This window comes from Bos indicus, chromosome 2, assembly GCF_029378745.1.
Source record: "Bos indicus isolate NIAB-ARS_2022 breed Sahiwal x Tharparkar chromosome 2, NIAB-ARS_B.indTharparkar_mat_pri_1.0, whole genome shotgun sequence".
NCBI lineage: Eukaryota > Metazoa > Chordata > Mammalia > Artiodactyla > Bovidae > Bos > Bos indicus.
Genome location: NC_091761.1, coordinates 38,480,112 through 38,497,011, shown reverse-complemented (window position 1 = coordinate 38,497,011; position 16,900 = coordinate 38,480,112). Strand labels below are relative to the sequence as shown.

At 40.0% G+C, this 16,900-nt stretch overlaps 1 protein-coding gene across 2 annotated transcripts in view; it reads right to left on the bottom strand.

The window, feature by feature from the left end:
* ACVR1 (activin A receptor type 1) overlaps positions 1 to 16,900 on the bottom strand; it is a 131,368-nt gene that overhangs the window by 69,913 nt on the left and 44,555 nt on the right. The window contains exon 2 of one of the 2 annotated variants that reach the window (XM_019972459.2): positions 3,584 to 3,759. The exons of the other annotated variant lie outside the window; for it this stretch is intronic. The gene's annotated coding sequence lies outside the window, so the exon portion shown is untranslated. The remainder of the gene's footprint in view (positions 1 to 3,583; positions 3,760 to 16,900) is intronic. 2 annotated transcript variants of the gene reach the window in all.

Here is a 16,900-nt window from a genome sequence, read left to right as displayed (position 1 = left end):
GCTGATTATATATTTATCTCTATAAATATTGGGGGCGGGGTGGGGGTGGCTGTGCCACATGACTTGCGGGATCTTAGTTCCCTGACCAGGGATCAAAGCTGGCCCTGGCAGTGTCCAGTCCTAACCACTGGACCACTAATGAATCCCCTCTATAAATATTTTTAAACATCTTTTATTGACTATCTCTTCCACTATAATGTAAGCTCTGTGTAGCAAGAATTGGGATCTATTTTCTTTACTATTGTATAACCTAATGCCTGGAACAAGTGCTTAATGCATAAGAGGGATTCAATAAATACCTGCTAAATAAATTGATTAATTTAAGTATATAAAATCTGGTGGCTCAATGGTAAAGAATCCACCTGCCAATCAGGAGACACAGGTTCAATCCCTGGTTGGGAAAAATCCCCTGGAGAAAGAAATGACAACCCACTCCAGTATTCTTGTGTCTCCTGCATTGGCAGCTGGATTCTTTACCACCGCACCACCTGGGAAGCCCCACTCCAATATTCTTGTCTGGGAAATCCCACAGACAGAGGAGCCTGGCAGGCTAAAGTCCATGGGGTCACAAAGAGTCAGACATAGCGAATAAACAACAACAACAACAACAACAACAACAAAACACAGCAAAATAATTATTTTTATACAAATGACCAAATATAAATATCACAAGGATGGGGTGCTAATTTGTTCATGTATAGGAGCTCCTGTGAACTGATAATAAAATAGGAGCTCCTGTGAATTGATAATAAAAAGATCAATAACCCAATAGAAAACAGACAAAGGAATTAACACAGAGGGAACAGAACAGGAAATACAAAGGGTCTTTAAACTTATGAAAATATGCTCGGTGTCAATCAAAATAAGAAAAAATGCAAATTAAAGCTCCATTAAAATGTCATTTTTCACCTATTGATTTGGTGAAGAAGAAAACCTATCAGTTTGACAATTATACTGTGATTGGCATGGGTATGAGGAAGCAGGGTTCTCATCCACTGCTGGTGGAATCTAAAACTTTGCAAGCTCTATGAACTTGCAATTTGGCAATAAATTTCAACCCAAATTAAAATGCACATAATTCTTTGACCCAGCAATTCCACTGTTAGAAATGGATCCTACAGATACGTTCACAAACATGTTTAACATTATATATGTACAAGATTATTCCCTACAGCCTGGTTTATGATAATAAAATAGGAAATGATCTATATAGTCATCAATAAGGTACTGGTTAAGTAAATTACAGCCCACCTCTAAATGGGATGTTAGGCTTCCATTAGGAAAGAATGCAGCATTAATATTAAGAACTTCCAAGAGACGGTATTTCAATGAAAAAAGAATAAAACGGTGTATGTTGTTATCACTTGGGTTAAAAAAAAAGAAAGAAACTGCAATAATCTTTAAATTATATGTTGATATATATACCTGAAATCTCTGAAAGAATACATAAGAATTTGGTAACAATGCTTGTCTCTAGGAAGAATACTGAGACAGAGGGAAGTGAGGACTTATTTTTCACTCTTTTGTACCTTTTAAATCTTATAAACATTGATTATTATATTCCTAAAACTAAGTATTTTATAAAATAATAACAATACAATTATTCATTCCTGGCCCCTCGTATCTAAAAACTTCTCTGGTGGTTCTCGCTGTCAACTACACTAGGAAGTTATTGAGCTGAGTAATTTTAACCCTGTCTCATGATGAAGAATCACAGGGCTAGCAATTAACTAACACCATCATTTCCTCCTCCTCCCTCAAATAAATATATATGCAAAATAAAGTCAAGTCTCTTAATTCCATCCCTATTCTTCATTACCTCCTCTTAAAACTCATTCAACCACATGCCACCTTAAATGGGCATGAAAACATCTCAAAATGCTCCAAGGACAGTAGCCAGAACTAACAACTATGCTAACATATTAACACAGCCTAGTGCCAAAGTTCCTTCCAGGCATCCAGGAGATGAAAACTTGACATAACTGACACCTCGGCAACAGCCCCAAGCTGCGCCTCATCTGCCTGGAAGATAAAAACTCACATCCTCAATGACTAAATGTCCAATGTCAACAGTCAAGGCTTTTGTTCCTGCCCTAATGTGAAAGATCCCCCCGCACGACCCACATCCCCCTTTAAATTTACAGGCTAACCCCTCACTTGACGACTGGTTGTTATTATGTTACAGCCATACACAGAACCCTAAGAAGTCATTACTTACATTGAGAGTCTTCCTAAAAGGGAAAATCCTGCTTAAAAGGAAAAATGTCTACAGCATATCAAGTAGAAGGAAAAAGCAAGCTGTAAAACCAAATATGTAGCCACTTCCATCAATTTTTAATTAATATACACAATCTGTGTGCCTATGAAAAGTTTGTATATGAAAAATTGTGTGTTCCAGATTATTAGCTATAGGTAAAAGAAAAAAAGAGGGAGGAAATTTTATCTTTATATTGTTTTATACTTTTTGAAATTAAATAAAAATACACTTTCACATAAAAAAAATACAGTTCCTGAAAATAATATATTAGAATGTTCCTCAAAAAAGAAAACACTTGACAGCTACTAGAGATCTTGCCCCCAAATTCCGAACCTAAGGAGGCTGCAGAAACCTCACGCTTCTGTCTCTGTGTACAAGATGCAAACCATATCTAGGCAAACACAACTTTTAGTTCAGAAGCACACCCACCAACATTGAGCACTTCAGGCCTCTGCTCACAGAAACATCTTACAGACCCTATGTAAGCTGTTTTTTGAGTTACCACCATAGCTTAACACAGCCTTAACAGCACTTCATCTTGAGAGTGAGACTTCTTTACATGGATTTCAAAGTACTCCAAGAAAGCAAATTATGAAAATATAGCTCTGGGAAAAAGAAAAGTATGGAGACAATTAAAAAAATCAGTGGTGGCCAGGGAGTGGGTGGGTGGAGGGATTAATAAGCAGAGCACAGAGGATTTTTAGGGCAGTAAAACTTTTCTGTAGGAAAAGTCTACTTAAAAAGAAAAATGTCTATAATAGGGGAATCTATATTATTATACATTTGTCCAAATCCATAGAATGTACAACAACAACTATGGGCTCTGGGTAATAATATGTGTCCACACAGGATCCCCTGTTGTAATGAACGGACCACTCTCTGGGGGAGACTGAGAGTCTGGGAGAGGTAGGGGTGTATGGAAACGGGAATGTCTATGAGAACTCAATTTTCCCATGAATCTAAAACTGCTCAAAGACATAGTCTACTTAGAAGGAAAGGGGGGCAAAAAGTAGTAGTCCTGTAAGGTGAAAAGAATGGCAGAAGCATTTTATATGTAGGGAAATGGTAGTATCTGAACAACTTGGCAAAGTTGAAAGATAACCAAGCAGCGCCACCAAAAAAAGAAAAAATGCCTAGCTTCAAGGTAATGCAAGGATAAAGAGCCCCTGGGTTTGGTCCTAACTTTCTTATGTTGGGTTCATACAAACTAACAACTGATCATTATGGCTAAGAATTTCCCGTGTCATAAAAGAGAGGAATTGTTAGAACAGCTCTACAGCCGGCCCTGATGAGGCCACTGAGAGCTCCTGGTAAAAGCTTGGCTACCTTAGAGCTGGCTCCCAGGCATCTCCTCCCACGGTCCTTCCAGCAGTGGGCTCTTCCCCAAGGCTCCGTTCACTCACTCCTAGTGGTGGGAGAGGCACTCCTGGAGTCTCCAGGAATAAAGAGAACTCTCCAGTAGCTCTTGCGCTGGCAGCGTGATGCTCACAAGCGGCCCAGTGCTGCAGAGGGAAAGAAAAATTAAGCTATTCAGAAGAGCAGTCTGCAGTTGTGAACGTGCAGGCTAAAGAAATGCACACTGGACAAGCCTTTCAAACGGGACCACCAGCCACAGCTGATTTACCATTGCAGCAAGGATGGAGAAGAGTCCGACACAGACACGTGGTAGGCTGAGGTCATGAGTCCACATGAATCTTAAATATTTTTCTAAATGACACAAAAGCCAGTAGGATCTGAGTTGGTAAACTTCAAAATCAAGTTCCTTTAAAGTCCATACACCACGAACTCTAGCCATTACAAAAACAAACCAACCAACAAAAACAATGGTTTTGCATATATTAATTATTTTATGTACCTGGGAAAAACAAGGTTCAAGCTGTCTACAAGTACAGAATGCAAGTCTCTCTCCAGACCCCTGGCTGCTGTGAGAGATGCCCCATGTACCAGAGTAATCAGTTTCTCTTGCTTCCACCCAGAATAACCTGATTTGGGTCCATTTTCAACCTCCATTTTCGGTGGTAGAGAGATCTAGTTCAAAGACTCCTAAAACAAAGGTGGGGTTGGAAGCACACAGAGGAAGGGAAAGGGGCTCCAGATAACTATCAAAAAAAAAACCAAAAAGCCACCCAAGCTCCCTTTTCCTTTAGGAAGACTTCAAAAACATCAATATTTGCCAAAGGAAGAGGAAATTTTTATAAGAAGCAAACTTTCCCATTCAAAGAACAGTGAAAAACTTATGCCTTTCAGAAAACAGCATTTTTTTTTTTTAATCTCAAGGACCATTTTGCCAAGAACACTTTCAGGTAAATAAATTTAAGCAGAAAACAAATCCAAAATACAGCATTCCTCAATAATTATTTGAAAGTAAAATCACATCAACCTTGGAATTGAAGGGAAATGTTTTACAAATAACTTAAAAAACTTGCCTCACTTCAGTTTAAATTCACAATCCAATTGAAGAGAGAATTGAGAATATAAAAATAAGAGGGACAAAACAATAAGATACTAAAAATAAGACACAAAAAAATATCCCCCCATAGAAAGGTCAACCAGAAACTTGACATTTTCAGCAATCATTTAGTGACGTTAAAGAGTAAAAATCCATTTCTAGAGTGGACATCTTTAAAAACAAACTCCAGTTAAGCAGTATCCACAAACCTTGAGTTTCAGAACAAACTGTTGAAACCTTGGTATTTTCCAAGATCCCGGGCCAAGGAAATTTGGCAGATTCACACCAAGAAGTTACATTCACGTCTGCTGAAGACTAACTGCATTTTAGAAGGTGGCCAGTTCAAATGGGCCAGCTTGTCTCTAGGGCCGGCCATGTCTTCAAGTTATAGGTACTTTTGGGGGAGGAGCTTTAGATAAGCAAAAAAATGTAATAAATACTGGTGCATATTTTTCTGATTCTTTTTAAAACAGTGCTTTTTTAAAATTACAGATGTACTTCTAATTTCCCTGCCAACCTTGCCCTATCACCTTTCCTGAAGGGAATTCCTTCAAGACCCTGTTGAGGCTCTCCTGCCTTGCTTAAGCCTTCCCTAATGATTGACATATTTTCCAGATCTTTCCATTCTAATTCCTCTGTATTTATATTCTACAAGACTCACTCTATATGACCTGGCACTTAATCCTCTGCCTTGAACTGCGTTCATCTCAAAAAATAAATAAATAAATAAATAAAACTAGGCAAGGATCACATATTATTCATTTGAGCTTTCCTTTCCTCATGGTACCTAGCATACAGTTGGTGCTCAAGAGTTACTAGATAAAAATCAAGTCTTCAAATTAAGCATAGTTTAATATTTGCTTTAAAATTATTCGGCTCTCAAATAACCCATAGGTTGAAGTCAAAATTGTGGTGTACTATGTAGAAGAACAAGTCAGTAAAATGAGAGCAACGGTGCAAAGCAAATTCCAAATCCTTAACTCTTCAAATCTTCTCCTCAGGACCCATCTCTGCACCAATACCTTCCATGCCAATAGCAACCGTGACAGATCTTGACAGGTCTTGTTCAAAACCCCAAGAGCGTTTTAAAAAATAAACACAAACAAAAAAGAGGTGTGTGCGCCAATTACAATCAGTGCTATAAAATAAATAGCTATACAGATCTCTTTTGACTTCCGTGATGACATCCTAATAAACCCATTGTTGAAATGCCCTAAGCTGAAAATGCATGCAGCCACCAGACATGGTAGATGAGCCCGGCCTATCTCAAACCTGCTCAGAACCCTTACATCAGCTTACAGTCAGGCAAAGTCACTTCCCACAAAGCTATTTTAGAATGAAATGCTGAATCTCTCATGTACTTTATTGAATACCGTAGGGAAAGTGACAACCAGCATGCCTGTGTGTTGGCTGTTTACCCTGGTGATCACGTGGCTGACTGGAAGCTACCGCTGCCCAGCCTCAGGAGACAGCACTGCATGTCTCACGTCGTTTGTTAGGCCAGGAAAAGATCAAAATTCACAATTCAAAGTACACTTTCCACTGAATGCGTATTACTTTCGCACCATCTTAACACTGCAAAATCGTGAAGTCGAACCATCGTTAAGTCAGACACCATGTGCATATAGCAAAGTGCTACAACCTGTCACAAAACTTTCACTGAATTTTTTCCAAAACCTTGGCCAATTTACTTGTTTAGCTATGGACGTTTAATTATTGGCAACTAATCATGCCTTGTGAAAATCCAACCCACAAAGGTTAGAGGCACACTCCTGTGAAGTGGAGGGTGAGCGCGAGGAAGGGGAAAAGGAGAAATCCAAAAAAACGTTCTAACTCCAACTGCAGGCTTAACATAGTAGTACATTTTTCTTTAATCCAATTTACGAGAACATGCATAGTTTCTTAAAAGTTGTTGTAATATGATGGGACTGAGTAACAAGCAAGCATAAAAGGTACTTAAAATCAGACATGTTCTTGGCAGTCAATACAGCAGCTAAGCAACAGGAGAAAAAAATCAGGGCAAGTTTTCTCAACTTTTTAATTATAACTATATTCTTGGCTTCTAGAAGCTGTGACTTTCAAATACTACAGATCCTTGCCCTTTCAAGACATCATCTCTTGTATAGTGATAGATGTTACTTATTGTGGTGATCATTTTGCAATATACACAAATATTGAATCACTGTAATGTACACCTGAAACAAATATGTCAATTGTATTTCAATTTAAAAAAAGACAAAAGACATCATCCCATACTTTCCCTGTCTATCCACCCAGCCTCACAACCCAAATAAACCATGGTGTATCTTGCTACAGAATTACTGTTAACTGAAATGAAGCAGCATATGACAGCAAGAACACAGACTTAGGAAAGAGTCAAACCCAATTTTCCAACGTACTAAATGTGATCGTCCATAAACCACTTAACCCCTGTTTGTTGCAATTTCCTTTGCCATGAAACAAGGTTAATATCCCCCATCTTTAAGAACTGGTGGCACTTCTCTGGTGGTCCAGTGGTAATGCAGGGGGCTACGGCTCCATCTTTGCTCAGGGAACTAAGTTCCCATATGTTGTGGGCAATAAGCCCACACACTGCAACTAGAGAGCCCTCGCATCTTAATTACTGAGCCCCAATGCTCTAGAGCTCATGTTCTGCAATAAGAGATGCCCCAGTGCTGCAACTACAGAAAAGCCCCCACATGCCGCAACTAGAGAAAAGCCTGCATGCTGAAATGAAGACCAAGCAGAGCCCTCAAAAAAAGCTTTAAAAACATTAGTAAAAATGCCAGCTATCATTTAGTTCTAGAGCTGTGCTAACTACACACTTTCATTATCTGATTTAATCCTAAGAACACAAAAATGGAGAGGAAGGTCAAAATCTGTGTTAATTACCAGTAAGTTAAAACTGTATCCTGACTATTCCTAAGAATTGAAATGAGTTCTTGTAGTAGTCTTAGCTCCCTTCCCTGTTTACTACTTCTTAAAATAATAGAAGTTCTAAAGGAGCACGGTAGAAAAGCATAAAGTATACCAATCCAAAACAATACACAAATCATCCACGATACTACAAGTGTCCTCTTGTGTGGCTCTAAAATAACATCGCTATAACCAATCATATAATGTCAAGGATGCTTGAAGAATAATCTACTCCAGATACTTGAATATGTGGGCAAGGCATTGAAAAGCAGCAAGAGATGTCAACCAGTTCCCAAGATTCCCAATCTCCAGTGGGGAAAAAAAGCAGGTCACACGTCCTACACGTCTGACGCGCTTGGGGACACCACAGAGCCCACGGAACCAGGACAATCACGGAAGCTGAGGAAAGATAAAGGCTGACTGAATCAAGACGTACAGAGGAGCACAAGGGCACAGCAAATCTCCTTCTCCAGGGACTTCCAAAGTCTCTATAGCCATTAAGCTTTGGGGTTCAGGAAGGAGAAACTGAAATTTTCAGAAAGTTCCCCAGAATTCCCCAAATTATGAGCTATTAGGAAAAAAAAAACCTTCCAAACACCCTTTTCCCATTATTATAGATACCTAAAAGAAACGTTAAAGAAATAAGAAACAAACTCAATAGTATTTACAAAGAACTATATAGCCTGTAACACATGTTCAAATGCTGGCAAATGTCAGTGAGCATTATTGGGGAGCATTCCAATAGCAAGCCAAATCCAGCCCACAGTCTGCTTTGGTAAACAAAAGTTTTATTGGAACACAGCCCCACTTGTTCATTTTACGTATAGTCTGCGGCTGCTTGCACACGGAACGGCAGAGTTGATAGTTGTGACACAGTCCATATGGCTTGCAAAGCCTAAAATATTTACTATCTGGTCCTTCAGAGGAAAGGTTTGTTGATCCCCGAAATAACCTGCATTTGGATCTATGAAGAAGGTTAACAGCACTACACAGAATCACGTGTTGAAACTGCCATCTTAAAGGCCTATTTTGCTTTGGAAACATATTTCTTGGAATACCACTCACAGGATTCGTATACCACACGCAATGCATACAAATTTGTATTTAGTTTATTTGTAAGTGTGATTCACCAGTAGCAGCAGACAGGCCCACGAGCACACATTTATAACACAGCAACAGCTACAAGCAATCATGACCAATTCTCTCCTCTGCACTCCTATCATGACCTGGCTCTGGAAAACGTCAATCTTATCCTTCACTTCCACAGGTTAGCTTGCAACTTGACGTCAGTGGATTCCTTTGATGTATTAATGTCTCTATGTTGATTGTTTTAATTGTCACAGGAGAACTGCAACACATTTCCCATTTACCTGTTTTAACTGATTTTTTTCTGGTAATTTGGAAAAATACAAATTTCTCAAGATATCCTGGGAAGGAATTCTACCCTGAAAGCACTATTCTCTTCAGGTATACATTTAGATTCAGAATAGGACTCCAACTCACTAGCAAAAGACTTGGGGAGAGGAGGCAGGCATGAGAATGAACCAAGTCTCCAGGATGTTTTAAGGAAACGATTGAAAAAGATTAATGTCTGTCTCTCGCAACGTTGGACACGACTTAACGACTGAACAACAACAAAGCCTAGGTAGAAGACCAGCCAAAGTGGGGACAGGAAGAAGTGAGATTTCCCTGGGATGGATTTAAGGTCCAAATATCAGAGCACTTTCTCTTCCAGAATTTTAATTATAATTTGGCTTAGAAGAGAGGCGTCTACTGTGAACCATGACAGGAGGGAGTACAGTTAAGTACCAGACTATATTTCTGAATATAACCTGCTGATAACTTATAAACTCAAATACCATCATCCAAAGTGGTTTGATGGCCCATCAAAATCCATTTTTCTGTCCAATCAAAGGCTCATTTATTTGTGCCAGAAATATAAGCACAAGGATCATGATAAAACTCAAGGAAACAAACGCACTGGAATACAGTAGCAACGAGAGGGTTCCAGACTTGAACCAACGAGTTCTGGGTTGAGTCCTGCCCTGCCAATCACTGTACAGGAAGCCAACTGTCTGAGCCACAGTCTCTCCCTTGTAAAGGGACAAAATGGACATCAGGACTCCCTTGCAGAGGTGCCACATGTGAAGTACAGGACATCCAGCAGGTGGTAACAGATGATAGCTATTATTAAAAATTTAAAATTTAAGGAGCAGGTGTAAGAAGAGGAAATATTGAGGAAGACTGAGAATCACAAGGGTTGAATTAATAGGTTGAATCATATGAAATTGCCAAAATTTGACCACTATGACTCATAAAACTAGTAATTTAAAAATAAATACTATTAAAAAAAAGCCTGAAAGGAGAAAACATGGACAACTAATACCCCATACTCATTCCCCCACCAGTGGCAGCCTAGAAGAAATCCAGACACCAGATGGGAAGGCTACAGACTAAAATAGAAAACACCTTCGTCAACTCCTCAGCAGATAGGAGGTGCGACTTCAGGGAAAGGAAGATTCGACAGAGACAGAAAGAAAGACAGAGAAACACACACACCCCCTCACTCACATGCAGCCCATGTAACTCACTTGCTCGCTCTCTCTTCCTGCTCTCTCCTCTTCTTTCCTCATTTCTTTCCCCACGCAAGACCAAAAGGTGACTTGTTAACCATTTTGGGAAGAAAATGCAGCATTTCTGGTCAGCTGATGTTACCAGCTACATAACAAGCCTTTCTGCAGGCTTGTAGAGCAGCTGGCAGCTAGATAAAGAAATTCAACAGATCCATCACATTTACCCCCTTATTTTTCTATCTCCTTTTCATACCATAGGTATTAGTTTCTTCAAATCTTGTTAGTCTTCACCCAATTAATAGGTCTGCAGTTATTTCATGGTCATGTCAATTCCTGGATGAGATCTGAGTTTTGAGAAATCCAACGAGCCCAATCCAAGGTAGCTCTATCCCAGCTATATCTAAGTCTCTCAGAAGTTCTGAGGAAAGAATCAGAGCATCTTGAGTAGAGAAGAATTAACAACAGGCAAAGGTAAGAAAGAAGGAACTTGTCATTTCTTCCATTGCCTCAATGCACTACTCTCTAAACAGAACCAATTTCACCAGAGTCAGATCACCTCTCTGTTGGGTCCCAGTTTCACCTACGTAAATCCCACCCTTGAAGAACTTTCGAGCTCCCCATTTCCAGGAGGCATGCGTATTTTATCTGCTGTCTGGCAGGGATGTGGTAATCCTTGATGATTACCCTCACATGTAACACCATGCAGGCTTTCATCAGTGGATGATCTCAAAGCACTTTTTACAAGAGTTTGCAGGATTACCACCCACATGGGCCGGAACCAGATTTTCTAGTTTGCTAATGGGATGTTTGTTTCTCCAAAGCTTCACTCTGGGATTCCTGGGTCTATATACATTACTAGACAGGCATTAGCAAAGCTTCAACAGTGAGTTTCTTGAAAGTAGGCACTCTGTATATCCAACGTCCTGCTGTATCTCCAATGCCTGGTTCAGCACCCCACTAGCCTTATGTAAATATTTGTGGAATGAACGAAGCTTAAAGTTACAGAGAAACAATAAGTATTAAGCATTTCAAGCTCATAAACTTGATAAAGAAAATGTCTCAATCACTAAATGCTAAGTTTCTGTGCAGTGCTTAGTCACTCAGTCGTGTCCAACTCTTTGAGACCCTACGGACTGTGGCCCGCCAGGCTCCTCTGTCCATGGGGATTATCCAGGCAAGAATACTGGAGTGGGCTACCATGCCCTTCTCCAGGGGATCTTCCCAACTCAGGGATCGAACCCAGGTGTCCCACGTTGCAGGCGGATTCTTTACCATCTGAGCCATCAAGGAAGCTAGACTTAAATTCAAAGCAGCACAAAATGTACCACACTCTTATTTGGCGGGAACAGGTTAACACAAGAAACACATAAAGAATTCTAGAAAAATTACTATTTCGTAGAAGTAGTCTTCATTTTAGAATGGCAGTAAGTTTTCCTAGTACATTTATTCATAAGACAACTACTCCATGGTTAAGTTCTTCAGAACTGTATCTAAAGAAATTTGCAGAAACACTAAAGGGGGCTATTACAAAAGAGTAGTACAAAAATAAATGAACAGAGAATTAATGCTTTTAAAAATCATTCTTCCAGGACTTTCCTGGTGGACCAGTAGCTAAGACTATCTTCCCTATGATGAAGGGCCAGGTTTGATCCCTGATCAGGGAACTAGATCCCACAAGACACACAAAGAGCTCACATGCAGCAACTAAGGATCCTGCATGCTGCCAAGGAAGACTGAAGATCCTATGCACCACACTAAGACCCGGTGCAGCCAAATAAATAAAAGGTTTTTAAATAAAAACCATTCTTCCAATGCCCTCTTGCAACTATTTATGTTACCAACCTAAACAAAATTTCCACCAGATCATTCTTCCTAATTAAAGTTCAACAAGGATAAACTGAATAAAGGCAATCAACATTCTTTTTCTAATTGTTTGGTTTTAATTTTTATTTGCCTATAGGTACACAGGCATTTCCAAGGCTAGGTGGGAAACTGCTTGCCCCTGTGCAGACAAGGTAACAGACCAAAAAAGCCCAAGTAAAGTTTTAAAAAAGTAACAGTGAACAAGATTGTGTATGGCTGTGTTTTCTTGTTGTTGGGTGCTCTGTATGTGTACTACATGTCCATAATTAAGTCTGGTAAGCTAAGCATTTTACAAGTAGTTGCCAGACCCATTATAAGTTATCTGAATAACTAACAGGCAAGCTTCTTGAAGAGAAAAATAGCTTATTTATTGTTCAGCTTTACAATAACTGGGTACCATACCATCCCTTCCATACCAGATAGTCAACAAATACTTGCTGACTGATGAACAATGAGATTAATCTGAAATAAGTTTAAAATCAAGAATCCAGTGGACTTGGGGTCTACCACTGACGGAGCAGCCTTGAACATTAGACTTCTTCAAGCCCTGCTCTATTATCTCAATAGGATTATTTGCAGGGGGTCAGGGGGCAAATGGGAGGAAACACTGCATGTATGAGCTAGGTGCACCCCTGGACCAGAGCTGCATGCCACTGGGAAGTCACCTGTGCTCTCTGGCTTCCATTTTTCCTACCCAGAAGCTGAGATTGGTGATGTAAGTTGCAACTTACAACTCCATTCCCTCCCACCTCAAACATTCTCTGTTTAGGTATTTCATTTACAATTAGTATCAGGATTCCTCAAGAATTAACAGAAAAGACTACCTTTTTAATTAAAGTCGGTCTTCTACTCCTGTACTGAAATGCCAAACCAATCCACTCATTAAAAAATAATAACAATTTTCATTTAATTTAGCCATTTAGTTCTAAGCTCACAGAGGTTTGACTTTAATTTCTTTTGGGGTTTCCCTGATAGTTCAGTTGGTAAAGAATCCCCCTGCAATACAGGAGATCCCGGTTCTATCCCTGGGTCGGGCAGATCCGCTGGAGAACGGACAGGCTACCCACACCAGTATTCTTGGGCTTCCCTGGTGGCTCAGCTGGTAAAGAATCCGCCTGCACTGCAGGAGACCTAGGTTTGATCCCTAGGTTGGGAAGATCCTCTGGAGAAGGGAAAGGCTACCCACTCCTGTATTCTGGCCTGGAGAATTCCAGGGGGTGGCAAAGAGTCAGACACAACTGAACGACTTGCGCTTTCACCAATAATTTGTTTCCCCACTGAAGGACAAGTGGGTAAGAAAACCCACAAAAGGGAGTAGAAAATCAGTGGGGCGGGAGGGTCTATCAAGACCAGTCCCTCAAGGAGCATGAGAATACATCCAGTTTCCAGGTCAAGGAATCTGGATTAACAAAACTAAAGTCAGCGTGTCCATCTCACCCACCACTCCAAACCTGCTCATCTTTGTTCTGTCTCATGCAATGGAACCACCAATGAACACTGATGACCAAACTGAGGAGTTCTGCTTACCAACCCACTGCTGCCTTCGCCCTAGTCCTGACTATCTCCCACCAGCAGCACTCTCGCTCTTCCACCGCGATCTCCTCTATGTCCTCACCAACAGCGCCGACAATGGCTCCCTGAGCATGTGCAGATTCCTGGCCCAAGACCTCTCCAATATCTTTCAGGCATCACCCCACAGGTACTTAGACAGGACCTCACAGTTCCCCGAGGATATCTTAATCGTGTTCGCCTTCTGCCTTTGCACTTGTCTACCTGAAAGGTGTTTTTTTTTTTTTTATCTGTCAATTCCTATGCTTCAAGATCAGCTCAAGTATCACCTCCTGAAGGAAGTCTTCCCTGAAGCCCCCATGCCCACACCCTGTCTAAGATATATGCACTCTCATCTGTTGTTTCCAAACTTAGTTATCACGGCACCTAAAAAACACACTTCAATTTTTTTTTTAATTTCACTGCATAGTGAGTCTGTGAATTCCTTGAAGATAAGTAGCATTTCTTCATTTCAGAAACATCAGGGATAGTCTTATAAACAAGGGGTCCTTAATAAATGTTGATAGATGAATGGGTGAACCCTAATAATGGATTCAAAGCAGAATAGGAACTCTCTAAGGGAAATATGAACAGTAAAAATTGAGAAATAACTATGCTAATAGAAAAAAGGAGGTAGGCTTACCAGAATACACGTTTTGTGTTGTCATGACCTTTCAGTCAAAGCATTAAAACTTCCCCAGAACCTAAGTTAAAGAGACTGAGAGAACTAAAAAAGACAATATGTAAACTAAACTTACACATGAAACCAGTTTCCTACTGACTTACATATGAAAACAAGGAAGTATTCCCTACTCCAACAGTTTAGACCATAATCTTTTTCTAAATCACACATATTCAGAAAAGTATCAATAGCTTGAGAATAACACTCAAATATGCTAACACTGTAATATTACTGGAAATTAAAATGTCAATAGAATTTAAGAGGGGAAATGATTCATCTTATAAGAATAATGTTAATTTTCTTTCGGAGAAAATTATTCCTGAGGTGGTACATGAAGCCAGGCCTCCACACAATTCCCTAGGTGAGGCTCTCACTTGGATTGCAAGATCAAACCAGTTAATCCTAAAGGAAATCAACTCTGAATATTCACTGGAAGGACTAAAGCTGAAGCTCCAATACTCTGGCCACCTGATGAAAAGAGTCGACTCATTGGAAAAGACCCCGATACTGTGAAAGATTAAGGGCAGGAGGAAAAGAGGGGCAGCAGAGGATGAGATGGTTGGATGGCATCGCCAACTCAATGGACATGAATTTGAGCAAACTCTGGGAGTTAGTGGACAGGGAAGCCTGGTGTGCTGCAGTTCATGGGGTCACAAAGAGTCAGACAAGACTTAGCAACAGAACAACACCAGGCTCTCACTCACTGGTCTCCTCCCAAATGTCTTCAGTCAAGGTGCTGGGGGCCAGATGGGAAAAGGATGAGTTCTTCTCACCATGACAATGCTACCTTCTTAATGGTTCTCCCCATCAGATCCATTTTTTCAACCTCAACCTTTTTACACCACATAGTGGGAAGAAAAGAATACATACCTAAATAACTATACAGTTTAAATGAACTTAATAAACACAAAGATCGTAAAAGAAAGGAGCCCACAGCCAAAGTTGCATGTTAAGAAAAAGAGAAGGAAGATCCAAGGAATAAGCTTGCTGGCTATTAGCACTGACTGCCTGGTATCACTTTGCATTTATACACAAAGCTGCTTAATGCATGAGTCATTTTGAATCATGACTGTATTGATTCATTTAATATATTCAAAAAACCCTGCAAGAAGGCAACCTAGAAGTCTTGAGATGCAGATGATTCTCCATCAAAATAAGGGAAATAGAAGACATATTTTGAAAACTCAAAACCATAGATAAATGCTCAGAAAATCTGTACATAAAAAAGAATGAAGTAATGCCATTTACACCACCAAGGATGCAACTAGAGATTATCATACTAAGTGATGGAAGTCAGAAAGACAAATACCACGTGATATCACTTATATGTGGAATCTAAAATATGGCACAATAAACCTATATATAAAAGAGAAACAGACTTTACGGACACAGAATAGACTTGTGGTTGCCAAAGGGGAGGGGTGAACTGGGAGTCTGGGGTTGGTAGATGCAAACTATCACATTTAGAATGGAAAAACAAGATCCTAGGGTACAGCACAGGGAACTACATTCAATATCCTGTGAAAAACCATAATGGAATAGAATATAAAAAAGAACACATGTATGTGTATAACTGAGTCACTCTGCTGTACACTGGAGATTGGCACAACACTGCAAAGCAACTGTACTTCAATTAAAAACCTGAATTAAAGAAGAAAATTTTTTTAAATGCTATTGCTTTCTCCTTATAAGTGGGCAGAAGAATGTGAGATTTCTTAGTCTATCAAAATTGAACCTAAGTTTAACAAATGAAAGATTCAGAATTTACTGTTCTGGAGGATTCTGTCAATGAAAACTGGTGTCCACTGAAGGAGTGGTCCAGGAATTTGGCTTCTGCTTTCACTTAGTTTAGAAAATAATATGGAGCCCAACTTCTACTTCAATGATCTTAGCTTCAAAATCAGTCTTATATGCTAATGGTTTCTTTTGGGGATGATGAATATGTTCTAATATTAGAGAGTGGTGACAGTTGAACAACTCTGTGGATTTACTAAAAACCAGTGAATTGTATACTACAAAAGAGTGAATGTTTCGGTGTAAGAACAAGTCAATAAAAACTGTTATTTAAAAAATCAGGCTTAAGCTCTTATGCTTTTTTCTATATAACTTAGACCTTGAGCGTATGCTGTAATGTGCCTGCTAACTGTATGAGCATATTTTGAATCTCCTGATTCACTTTGTGGAAAGAGCCAAAACTCTAGGATCACACAGTTTGGGAACTGAACCCAAGTCTGTCACTTCCCAGGCTCAGGGATCTTGAGCACATTACTGTCTGAGCCCCAGTCCCCAGCTATAAAACAGACAGACATTACTTATCAGATGAGAGACTGAGCATCTGCAAATCATCACCAAGCTCAGACTGAGAGCGTGTATGTGTGCTTAATCCGACTATTTGAGACCCCATGGACTATAGCCCGCAAGGCTCCTCTGTCCATTAGGGATTCACCAAGCAAGAATACTGCAGTGGGTTGCCATGCCCTCCTCCAGGGGACCGTCCCAACCCAGGAATTGAACCCAGGCCTCCCGCGTTGCAGGCATATTCTTCACTGTCTGAGCCACCAGGGAAGCCCTAGACTGATAGTAACCTGCAGAAAATTAAAATGGTCTGGGCT